This window comes from Coregonus clupeaformis, chromosome 8 (assembly GCF_020615455.1).
Source record: "Coregonus clupeaformis isolate EN_2021a chromosome 8, ASM2061545v1, whole genome shotgun sequence".
Lineage (NCBI taxonomy): Eukaryota > Metazoa > Chordata > Actinopteri > Salmoniformes > Salmonidae > Coregonus > Coregonus clupeaformis.
The window spans coordinates 47,897,339-47,910,655 of NC_059199.1; the positions used below are offsets into that span (position 1 = coordinate 47,897,339).

The 13,317-nt window shown below is 40.8% G+C and overlaps 1 long non-coding RNA gene across 1 annotated transcript; it reads left to right on the forward strand.

Annotated features, from left to right (window-relative positions):
* Window positions 1-77: 77 nt before the first annotated feature.
* On the forward strand, window positions 78-6,424 carry LOC121572874. The gene is made up of 3 exons (XR_006001929.1): window positions 78-264; window positions 4,334-4,423; window positions 5,558-6,424. It is a non-coding gene; the product is annotated as an uncharacterized LOC121572874 (long non-coding RNA).
* Window positions 6,425-13,317: the final 6,893 nt, after the last annotated feature.

Genomic DNA, 13,317 nt, shown 5'->3' on the forward strand with positions numbered 1-13,317 from the left:
TGTTTCTTCAAGCGTGGACCATGCTGCGCAGAAGCACACTCCCCTCTCCCTCACATTTTTTGACTGGATGACAAAAGAGTATTTTATGCAGTAGAGCGAGTGTGTGTGTCTATGCGAGACTGTCCATTGAGCCCATTGGATGGGACTGGGGTGTACAAAGACCAGGGGCACATAGGAGCTTCCTCAGTATCACGGGATTTCACTTTCTTCAGGTGATTCGGATGGTGTCTGGGCGTTCTGCTGCTGCTGCAGGGCTTGGTGAAGGTGAGGATTCACCGGGATTCCTTTGGATCCTTTCCTGGATCACTTCTCTCTCTCTCTCTCTCTCTCTCTCTCTCTCTCTCTCTCTCTCTCTCTCTCTCTCGCTCTCTCTCTCGCTCTCTCTCTCTCGCTCTCTCTCTCTCGCTCTCTCGCTCTCTCTCTGCCCAAGGCTCTCCAACTCCATGCTGTGAGATTATATTTTACTTTTCTCCTAAAATTCAGGGAATTTCTGAAGTTATTTCTCAATTGTGGGATTGGTCTCATGTCATGGTTATCACTGGTTTTGTTATTTTGCTGTCATCATGACTTGAAGTTTGCTTGATTCTCTGCCTGTAAAAGCTCCAATGGGCAATGTCTTTCTCAAATGTTGAATTTGAGTTTGAAGTGTAGGACTCATTGGTTTCGCTGTGATGTAAGAACCAGGGCACCATTCTAAATAGGTGGTCAGTGGAAAATTACATAAAAGAGGCTTTGTTGGCAGCATTTGTGTACCTTTGGGCTGCATTTTTTTGTAATTTGCTGGTTAACTCCTGTACTAATATGCAACATGAATGCAGTCATTGTTGCAGAACAAATTGCATGGACATGAGATTCTAAAAGTGGATTCTACAGAAGTTTATGCTGGGTATTGTTGCCAAGGAGTTTAGTTCCCTCTTAGAAAAATGTGGTGGTAGGATCCCATGTCTATAAAAATAAATAAAGAGAGTTGCACATTCTATATATACAGTGGGGAGAACAAGTATTTGATACACTGACGATTTTGCAGGTTTTCCTACTGACAAAGCATGTAGAGGTCTGTAATTTTTTATCATAGTTACACTTCAATTGTGAGAGACGGAATCTAAAACAAAAATCCAGAAAATTAAATAATTTGCATTTTATTGCATGACATAAGTATTTGATCACCTACCAACCAGTAAGAATTCCGGCTCTCACAGACCTGTTAGTTTTTCTTTAAGAAGCCCTCCTGTTCTCCACTCATTACCTGTATTAACTGCACCTGTTTGAACTCGTTACCTGTATAAAAGACACCTGTCCACACACTCAATCAAACAGACTACAACCTCTCCACAATGGCCAAGACCAGAGAGCTGTGTAAGGACATCAGGGATAAAATTGTAGACATGCACAAGGCTGGGATGGGCTACAGGACAATAGGCAAGCAGCTTGGTGAGAAGGCAACAACTGTTGGCGCAATTATTAGAAAATGGAAGAAGTTCAAGATGACGGTCAATCACCCTCGGGCTCCATGCAAGATCTCACCTCGTGGGGCATCAATGATCATGAGGAAGGTGAGGGATCAGCCCAGAACTACATGGCAGGACCTGGTCAATGACCTGAAGAGAGCTGGGACCACAGTCTCAAAGAAAACCATTAGTAACACACTACGCCGTCATGGATTAAAATCCTGCAGCGCACGCAAGGTCCCCCTGCTCAAGCCAGCGCATGTCCAGGCCCGTCTGAAGTTTGCCAATGACCATCTGGATGATCCAGAGGAGGAATGGGAGAAGGTCATGTGGTCTGATGAGATAAAAATAGCTTTTTGGTCTAAACTCCACTCGCCGTGTTTGGAGGAAGAAGAAGGATGAGTACAACCCCAAGAACACCATCCCAACCGTGAAGCATGGAGGTGGAAACATCATTCTTTGGGGATGCTTTTCTGCAAAGGGGACAGGACGACTGCACCGTATTGAGGGGAAGATGGATGGGGCCATGTATCGCGAGATCTTGGCCAACAACCTCCTTCCCTCAGTAAGAGCATTGAAGATGGGTCGTGGCTGCGTCTTCCAGCATGACAACGACCCGAAACACACAGCCAGGGCAACTAAGGAGTGGCTCTGTAAGAAGCATCTCAAGGTCCTGGAGTGGCCTAGCCAGTCTCCAGACCTGAACCCAATAGAAAATCTTTGGAGAGAGCTGAAAGTCCATATTGCCCAGCGACAGCCCCGAAACCTGAAGGATCTGGAGAAGGTCTGTATGGAGGAGTGGGCCAAAATCCCTGCTGCAGTGTGTGCAAACCTGGTCAAGACCTACAGGAAACTTATGATCTCTGTAATTGCAAACAAAGGTTTCTGTACCAAATATTAAGTTATGCTTTTCTGATGTATCAAATACTTATGTCATGCAATAAAATGCAAATTAATTACTTAAAAATCATACAATGTGATTTTCTGGATTTTTGTTTTAGATTCCGTCTCTCACAGTTGAAGTGTACCTATGATAAAAAGTACAGACCTCTACATGCTTTGTAAGTAGGAAAACCTGCAAAATCGGCAGTGTATCAAATACTTGTTCTGCCCACTGTATAAACTCTATTAATTTATTGGGTAAAACACCAACGTTTCGGCATCACTGTGCCTTCTTCAGTATAATGTCATGAATGCTTGAACCAGGTTATGTAGACAAACAGTGCAATTAGTGCAACCAATTACAATGTTGAGGGGTGAGTCATAATTATTAGATTGATTAGAATGAATTGAGTGAAACTGTTAAAAGACAATAGTTTACAGCATATTGAATATATTAGGCTATTGTTATCATATGGAAACATAATTAGATATTGTACATAATATTTGTATCAACATACATTATTATTTAATTTAATTTCACATATATATTTAATTGTTTCCAATTTCTTTAAATGTTTGTTACATGTAATCTTTTGGTTCAACCATAATGCATAATGCATAATCAACAGGGGGAACATATTGGGTGTACGCTGATAAGCTGTAGAAATAATATATTAATTTATGAACAAGTCTTTCTACAGCTTATCAGCGTACACCCAATAGGTTCCGTACACCCAATATGTTTCCCACTCAGACCACTCCTAGCAAAATTCTTGCTTGAGAAATTGCTGTTTGCTAAGAAGCTATTTTTGTTTCTTTTTGACCATTTTAATTGAAAACAATCACAGTAAGGTACTTAATTGTTACCCAGAAATGATTTGATATTGAGGTCAAAATGGCTGCATTGGACCTTTAACGTTGTATTGGAGCAACTTACCCTACGGTATCCACCACAAATAGCCCCCAATTAGGGCTTTCTTTGTTTATCCTGGCCTGCAAGTATACTGAACAAAAATATAAACGCAACATGTAAAGTGTTGGTCCCATGTTTCATGAGCTGAAATAAAAGATCCCATACATTTCCGATACGCACAAAAAGCTTATTTCTCTCAAACTTTGTGCACAAATTTGTTTACATCCCTGTTAGTGAGCATTTCTCCTTTGCCAAGATAATCCATCCACCTGACAGGTGTGGCATATCAATAAGCTGATTAAACAGCATGATTATTACACCGGTGCACCTTGTGCTGGGGACAATAAAAGGCTATTCTAAAATGTGCAGTTTTGTCACACAACACAATGCCACAGATTTTGAAGGAGCGTGCAACTGGCATGCTGACTGCAGGAATGTCCACCAGAGCTGTTGCCAGATAATTTAATGTTCATTTCTCTACCATAAGCCGCCCCCAAAGTCGCTTTAGGGAATTTGTCGGTATGTCCAACCGGCCTCACAACCTCAGACCACGTGTAACCATGCCAGCCCAGGACCTCCACATCCGGCTTCTTCACCTGCGGGATCATCTGAGACCAGCCACCCGAACAGCTGATGAAGCTGAGGAGTATTTCTGTCTGTAATAAAGCCCTTTTCTGGGGAAAAACTCAGTCTGACTGGCTGGGCCTGGCTCCACAGTGGGTGGGCCTGGCTCCCAAGTGGGTGGTCCTATGCCCTTCCAGGCCCACCCATGGCTGGCGCTGCTGCCCAGTCATGTGAAATCCATTTATATTTTTGTTCAGTGTAGTTATGAATGTACTGTCCTTTGATAATTGTCTTAGAATATCATTCTGGTCCTTATTCGTCTGTATGTTAACAGTGGAACATATTTTTGATTAGCGTGTTTACCTCCAAGGTTGAGTCAGGTGACTTTGTGTTTGTGCTTTTGGGTTAATATGGGAAGAGAGCTTGCTTATTGAGTCTAGTATTTAAAACTTAATTTTTCAGTGTGTTCTACTGTATCTACTGAGGACTCTGGTGATTATATTTATATTTGATGTTTTCTCTGCAGGCAGATGCTAGACTTGTCTGAGAACTCACAGTCGCAGACATGTTCATTAGACTGGGACGCCTGACCCCTGGATACTTCCATCTCCTCCAGGTGTGTGTGCTTGTCTATCTAGGGATGATTTGAAACCTTGGTTTGTAGCTTATTTCCTGCACACACTGTTTGTTTTTAGAGTTGATTTGGAAAGTTGATAAGTTGATATATTAGCATAGTGATCCATTGTACTGTAGGCTAGTTGTGATGGATAACAACACAGTGAAAAGTGGACATTAACATTTCATAGTGAACTACTGATGCAGACCTTAAGTGATTATATAATACAACCCGTATGACTGCTTTTCTCACTGAATGAACCAGCTCATATCATTTGAAGCTTCTGCTGAATTGTACTTTCTTAAATAAAGGGTCATTTTGAAGTCAGTGTATTATCTTGCATGCCTGCCTCACGGATGTGAATAAAAGAAGACCAAAGACTTATTCAGGAAACAGAGTTGTGTTTTTATTTTTATTTTTGTATATATTTTTTTAGGGGGTAGATCAGCTTTAATATTGCAGATAGATTGTAACTTCCATCAATGTAATTGTCTGCATCACTTCCAATCCCCCATATGTTTTTTTTTCTCGTAAATATATATATATACACACATACATACATACATACATACATACATACATACATACATACATACATACATACATACATACATACATACATACATACATACATACACATACATATACATATCCTTAAAAAAAATTAATGTCCCTTTATTACTTTCCAACCCCACCACCCCTTCCCTAATTGGAGTAAATTAGTGAACAACAATGCTTAGGCCTCTACTTCCAGAATTGTGTTACCGTGGTGTGGACCTGTCCGATGAGAACTGTAAATATGAGAGACAGGCAACCTCTGGGACACTGTTTCCTGTCTACTGCCTTTGTGATCAGTGCCCTTTCTACTGTGTGTGGAAAGAACAGTGTGTGTCCTTAACTCAAATCCATAATTTCCTTGTTCAAATATTCATAGTGGGTGCCAGCGTATATTGTTCTGTAAAGGCAACTTGAAAAGTAGGCAACAACAGAACAGGATTGTTTCACAGTTCAAAAACAGTGGGGGCTGTGTGAACTAATGCCAATATAAATTGACCAGACCTCGTGTGTGTGGGTATGTGTGTTTGTTTGTGTGTGTGTGTATGTGTGGGTTTGCGCGTTTCTTCCCCCTGGCAGAGACAGGTCTCAGGTGAAGTCCACATACAGCCGCAGAACAGGTTCATCAACCAGATCGCCATGACGATGGCCACGGTGGGCATCAGTGTGTCCTTCTACAGCGCCCGGAGGATGGCGGAGAAGGTCCATCTAAAAGAGAATGCTCCCTGAACAGTCAGACAGTGTGACCCGTCAACTGGACCAGAGAGATGGGGGAGAGAGAGGAAGAGAACCAGAGCAGGCTGCAGTGATGCGCTCCATCACCATGCATTGCAGCGGTTGGCACCTTCACTAGAATTCAGGCCCACTCAAAGCTGCCATGCCAAGATGGTTCTGTGGGCTGAGTGTTTGTTGTTGTTGTTGTTGTTGTTATTGTTGTTCGAGAGATTGTCTGTGTTTGTTGGAAGAGGATGGTTATCGGGAGCAGTTTTGTCTTGACAGTGAGACCATGCAGTCCTTAATAAAGAACTGCTGGGTTTGAAAGACGTTTATCTTTGTATTGTGATGGTGGGAAATGTAAGTGTACTGTTGGGAAATGGAAATGTGAATTACCAGTAGTAATGCCCTATAGATTAAAATGACCTAATTACATTTTTACCTAAAGACATTGTTGGAAGATATTAGGCGATCTATACATATCTGCTTGATTTGAAAGATTTCACCATGTAGGCCTAGCCTACTTACTTAGGCTCCATACTAGAATGTCTTTGAACATAGCATGAAGGGATATCACAAATGCGGTACCCTAGTAAACGTTTATTATTTGCTTTAGCGCTTTATCAGTTGAACATGGATGCCATGATAATACTGTAGCTCTGGGTTTAATGACATTTATTTGTATCTTTTATTAACAAGTATTTTTAATAGTTAACATTTTTAACTACCAAATAAAACTCTCTATTAACTCAAAGAAGTTTCAATTATTTATTTGGCTGTAAAATACATATGAAAATAATTTAATGTAATGTAATCATCATAGTCACTGATTTATTTCTGTTTTTTCTGTTGATAAATGTGTGTATATGTCAGTGGTATGTGACCTATCGAGACTTGAGTATTGACCCTTTGTCATTCAACTCTTTGAAACAGTTATGCAATGCCAAAGTGTTGTTGTGGAAATCATTCTAATTCTATGGGGTTATCCATGTGGATGGTACAGTACATTAGGTTAGGGAGTGATATTGTCACACAGTCGGACGGCTGCACTGACTTTTATTGGGTGATTCATGTGAAAAGAAACTGAAGGAGAAAAATGTGGTTATGACACTACATGAATGAGATATCCCATCCAGGGTTGGAAAATTCCAGAAACATTCAATAAATTCCCTGGTTTTCCCGAAATCCCAGTTAGGAGGTTTTCAGATTTCCTGCTTATTCACTTCTGATTCCAAAGTCCTCCAAAGGGGATTTCTGGAAAACCAGGGAATTTATTGAACGTTCCCGGAATTTTGCAACCCTAATCCCATTACAGTGATGCGACTTGCTGCATGTCCTACAATGTGCCCCAATACAAAGTTACAGGTTCCTCATGATCTTTATTGCAAAAAATCTGTGGAAATCTGTGTCTATTGTTCCGTGATTCTCTGGCATCTGCCTGAAGCTCAGTCAATTAGTCAGTCAGTGAGCCAGAGTCGACTGTGAGAACACATACTGGGAATAGACGTGTGATGCTGTGGGAACCGACCATGTTTGAGGAAGAATACTGTGCCTAGTTAAACAGTAATCCTCATGGTACGAACTGTTGTCTTTACTGTCGTTGGGTTGAGGCAGCGCAGACAGTCAGACAGATAATGATGACGTGGGGCGATAGCAGAGAGCACATGCGCTCACTCAGAGAGGGAGATGGGATAAACAGACAGGAGCCAGGACTGCATTGGGGGACACAACGCTCCACCTTCCTGCACTGTCCTCATTATGCATCACTGGACTAACTGCTACTAAAAATTCCTCTGAGGAACTCAGCAGTGCAGAGACTGCAGTGGTAGACAAGGAAGTTGCAGTTGGTTTGATGGCAGAACAGAGTACTCCAATGATATTACAAACAGAATCATATAAAGCTTTAGGCTTTTTCATTCCTTTACGCTTCACACTGCTTTCTCCCATCTGGACAAGAGGTGAAAGATACCTAAATGAAAAATCACAAATATGAACAAGAATAAAATAGAGAGAGAGCGTGAGATAGAGAGTGTGTGTGTGTAGGGGGGTGTGGGTGGAAGGACAAAGCTTTCCTACGCGGCTCAAATTGGGCACCCACTGTAGATGATGGGATCTCCCACACAGAGCCTCTGTTTCCTGGTGTCTTCCTCTTTGGCTTTCATTGGGTTCATCCAGCCTTTAATGTGGTTGCTATAGTATTCTGTCTGTTTGGTATGGCCGCAGCCACCCAGTTGTTATCAGGGTTGGGTAGGTTACTTTCTATATGTAATCCATTACAGTTACAAGTTACCTGTCCAAAATGGTAATCAGTACTATAACTTTTGGATTACTCAAACTCAGTAACATAACCTGATTACTTTTGGATTACTTTCCCCTTAAGAGGCATTAGAAGAAGACAAAATGGATCCATCAAACGCATTTGGTTTGTCATCGTAGCCATCTCTGACTTGTGGTCGGACTCGCTCAGGTGGAACAAACTTAAACTTGCGCCTTTTTTCCAATGCTGAATTGAATGTCATTGAGAAAACAGAAAGGTGTCATAATGTATTATTTTCCGCAAACATCCTTTCTGAATATAAAAGTAATCCAAGGAGTAATCATCTAGTTTTTCAAAAGTATCTGTAATCTGATTACGACATTTTTGCTGGTAAAGTAACTGATTACCGTTACAGGTTTTTTGTAATCTGAATACATGTAACTGATTAAATGTAATCAGTTACTTCCCAACCCTGGCTGTTATGACAATCACACAGAGGTGTTTTCATAAAATGGGTATCTCTGACTGCCAATAAGAACTGAGAATATTAAATACAGTAGAATGGAATGTAATTTTACTGTCCATGTTTTGTGAGAAAATTAAAACACACACACCAATTGAGAGGATGGAAGCAGGGGAGATGACATCAGCAGTCCTCTGGTTACAAGCTCATGTCCCGTTTGGTTGGAAACCAATTAGTAATACACTCTTGGACTAGAGTCTTTTGAGCTCATACCACAGAGACTACACTTTATACAGTGCATTCAGAAAGTATTCAGACCCGATCCCTTTTTCCACATTTTGGTACGTTACAGCTTTATTCTAAAACTGATTAAATTAAAAATGTTCCTCATCAATCTACACACAATACCCCATAATGACAGAGTGAAAACAGGTTTTTAGAAATTTCGGGAAATGTATTAAAAATAAAAACAGAAAGACCTAATTTATATTAGTATTCAGACCCTTTTGCTATGAGACTCGAAATTGAGCTCAGGTGCATCCTGTTTCCATTGATCATCCATGAGATGTTTCTACAACTTGACTGGAGTCCACCTGTGGTAAATTCAATTGATTGGACATGAATTGGAAAGGCACACACCTGTCTATATAAGGTCCCACAGTTGACAGTGCATGTCAGAGCAAAAACCAAGCCATGAGGTCGAAGGAATTGTCTGTAGAGCTCTGAGACAGGATTGTGTCGTGGGAAGGGTACCAAAAAATGTCTGCAGCATTGAAGGTCCCCAAGAACACAGTGGCCTCCATCATTTGTAACATCCAAGACTCTTCCTAGAGCTGGCAGCCCGGCCAAACTGAGTAATCGGGGGAGAAGGGCCTTGGTCAAGGAGGTGACCAAGAACCCGATGGTCACTCTGACAGAGCTCCAGAGTTCCTCTGTGGAGATGGGAGAACCTTCCAGAAGGACAACCATCTCTGCAGCACTCCACCAATCAGGCCTTTGTGGTAGAGTGGCCAGACAGAAGCCACTCCTCAGTAAAAGGCACATGACAGCCCGCTTGGAGTTTGCCAAATGGCACCTAAATGACTCTCAGACCATGAGAAACAAGATTCTCAGGTCTGATGAAACCAAGATTGAACTCTTTGGCCTGAATGCCAAGTGTCACGTCTGGAAGAAACCTGGCACCATCCCTACGGTGAAGCATGGTGGTGGCAGCATCATGCAGTGGGGATGTTTTTCAGCGGCAGGGACTGGGACACTAGTCAGGGTCGAGGGAAAGAGAGATCCTTGATCAAATCAAATCAAATCAAATTGTATTGGCCACATGCGCCGAATACAACAGGTGTAGACATTACAGTGAAATGCTTACTTACAGCCCTTAACCAACAATGCATTTATGTTTTAATAAAAAAAGTAAAATAAAACAACTACAAAAAAGTGTTGAGAAAAATAGAGCAGAAGTAAAATAAAATAACAGTAGGGAGGCTATATATACAGGAGGGTACCGGTGCAGAGCCAATGTGCGGGGGCACCGGCTAGTTGAGGTAGTTGAGGTAATATGTACATGTGGGTAGAGTTAAAGTGACTATGCATAAATAATTAACAGAGTAGCAGCAGCGTAAAAAGATGGGGTGGGGGTGGGGGGGCAGTGCAAAAAGTTTGGGTAGCCATGATTAGCTGTTCAGGAGTCTTATGGCTTGGGGGTAGAAGCTGTTGAGAAGTCTTTTGGACCTAGACTTGGCACTCCGGTACCGCTTGCCGTGCGGTAGCAGAGAGAACAGTCTATGACTAGGGTGGCTGGAATCTTTGACAATTTTGAGGGCCTTCCTCGGACACCGCCTGGTATAGAGGTCCTGGATGGCAGGAAGCTTGGCCCCAGTGATGTACTGGGCCGTACGCACTACCCTCTGTAGTGCCTTGCGGTCGGAGGCCAAGCAGTTGCCATACCAGGCGGTGATGCAACCAGTCAGGATGCTCTCGATGGTGCATCTGTAGAATGTTTTGAGGATCTGAGGACCCACTGAAAACCTACTCCAAAGCGCTCAGGACCTCAGACTCGGGCGAAGGTTCACCTTCCAACAGGATGTTGTATCTAAATAATAATGCTAATTATGCTGTGAGACCAAGGAGTCCGCTTACACTGTACTTTGATTATAAAGGTTTATTTATATCACAAGATTTCAGCGTAAGTTTACAGACATCTGCAGGCATCTGGAGAACAACGGACTCAAAATAATATGTTGTTCTGTCCTCCTTTGTTTTAACCGTGGTATTTATATCCTATGCCCTATGTAACATAATATGGGTGTTTTCCCCTACAGACCAATTCCAGGACTCCACCTAACAGACTTCCTCGGCTTTAGGGTGCCCCTATAGAACTACTCCCCAGATGCTCCCTTAAGCTGAGTCAACATCCTCTAAAACCATTTGAAACCATTAGCAAAGTCATAAATTCCTCAGATACCACATATTTCCCCCCTTCGAGACGAATTAAGTCTCGAAAACAAAAAGAATAGGATTATGACAAATAACAATTTTTCTCTTATTGAGTAACTTTTAACAATTAACCAAATTTTATGGGGAGTAAACACCTTTTTCTATGGAGTGTAAATACATTTCTATGAAATACGAACAAATCTCTATGGAGTGTGAATACATTTCTATGAAATATGAACAAATCTTTATGGAGTGTGAGAGCGAAAAACCTGTCTGGCAGCTTTCTTTCCAAATATCCCTCCATCAATCAAGACAGTAAAATTCTCTCACGGCCCCTCTGCCCCAGGCAACCACCTAAGTACTCCAGATCAATTCATAAATCTTTATCAATGCATTTTAAACTATGATGCAATTTGAATACACATGAAAGCCTCAGCAAACAAAATACAATAAAAAATGTCCACATTCAGGCTGGTCGACCCATCGGACCCTCCTGTGGATTCTCTCTATCCCTGCCTAGACCCAATATCCCTAAGCATCCACGAAATAAACAAAAACATCTGAGATCCCCACATGTACCCAATAACAGCAAATATCATTCTTCAAAAATGAATACAGAAAGAATATGACACAAATTATGTATTACACATGCAAATATGTCTATATATCATTGCAGACACTGGAATGTAGTCCACTACACTTCATCTCCTCAGCAGTGTCGACTTCCAATGCTACTTCGATGATGGAATCTGAACCTTTCCACACATCACCTTCCTTGTTCCACTTCCTCCAGTCCCTTCATATTGTCCTTTCATATTGTCCCTTCATATTGTCCATGTTTGAGTATTTGAATCCCCTCTACACATTCCCCCATATGCTTCTGGAAGAAAAGAAAAGACCAAACAGTATCTTTTGCAAAACAACACATTCAAATTAAAACATCAATATCAACTAAAAATGATATATAAAATGAATCACATTCCATTTCCCCCCTTTGATTCATCACAAAATACCAAAATCACCATAATATTTAAAACCATGTGAAAAATTCAAAATTGATATCTATCCATCAATACTCCTTTGAGTCTTGACAGAAGGTTAAACCCTCTTATCGTTTCATTTTCAAAACCCTTCAAATTGTAGGTAATATTATCTATGTTATCTCCCCAAAATTTTACACCATACCATGGAAAAAATCCAAGTCCCCACTTCTCTCCTAGACTTATCCTCCAATGGTAGGCTTCCCAGACTATTAAACTTCTCTCTTTCAGAATCAGATTTATCTCTTTCCCCGAGCTTCCCCTCTTTTAATTTTAAAAACCTCATATGGAAGCTTCAACTTCAACATGTAACAACATCCTTTCCATCCATAGGGTAAGAATATATTCTCTCACCACAAACCCCAGATGTTTCTAAAATTCCCAATAGTCACATTACCATGCAAAACTTCTCTCTCCATCAAAGTCCTTCTCTTCTTACTAAATGAAACATCAAAAGTTATATTATATTTCTCATTACTAACCTTATGTTCCTGCTTACCCCAAAGTCATCATATAATCATCACCATCTGCTATTCCCCTAAACATCCCCTTTCCATCATATGTTTTATTTAAACAAAAACAGCTTTTAGCCCTCACTGGTTTCCCCTCCAATTCTTCATGAAGCGCTGTTAACTGATTTTCCTTCCTATCTAACAAATTCACATAGGTTAATTCACTTAACCAATAACACTTAAACCTAGGCCTAAACAAATGCTTCCACAACAACATTATTTTATCTCTTAGTGATTGTTGCTGATACAACAGCCATAATAAAGCATAAGATTTACACATACTTGATAGAGGTTTAGCTACCTTCTCTAAGATTCAACCCCATGTTCCTAGTGCTGGAATTCTCAACAGACATGGACCCTCAAGATTCCTCACTGATCTTACAGTATGAGTTAACTGCTTGAACCAAAGATTCCTACCTGCCCATCCATCTTTAATTTGCAAACAGAAAAATCAAATCCATATGCCTTCCATTTAGTTTCTCTCTTCCCTAACGAACAGTATTGATCAGATATATCTTCTTGTCTTCCATCAAAATCAAAGAACTCATCCTGTACCTCCATGATAGTATTCTCCCTAATCTTTCCCTGTAACATTACTCAAAATAAGTTAGCAATCACTCATAACCCTCTTCCACTTCATATCATTTTACAAAATATACTTCCTTTCACTAGATGAAACAGCTTCTACTTCTTGTCCTCATAACAACACTTCTTCTCCATAATTATCTCTCCACATGAGAGGAATCTCACCTCTACACATTCCTTCTCTCACATCTACAAGGAAAATGAGCTGTACCACCCATCCTAACCCTAATGACAGTCTTTTCCTCTAAAATTGGTGCTGGAGCAATTGGCTCCCTTGTAATCAAATGTGATACATTTATAGCTTTAATAACTGTCAATGTTGAAAGAGTTGAATT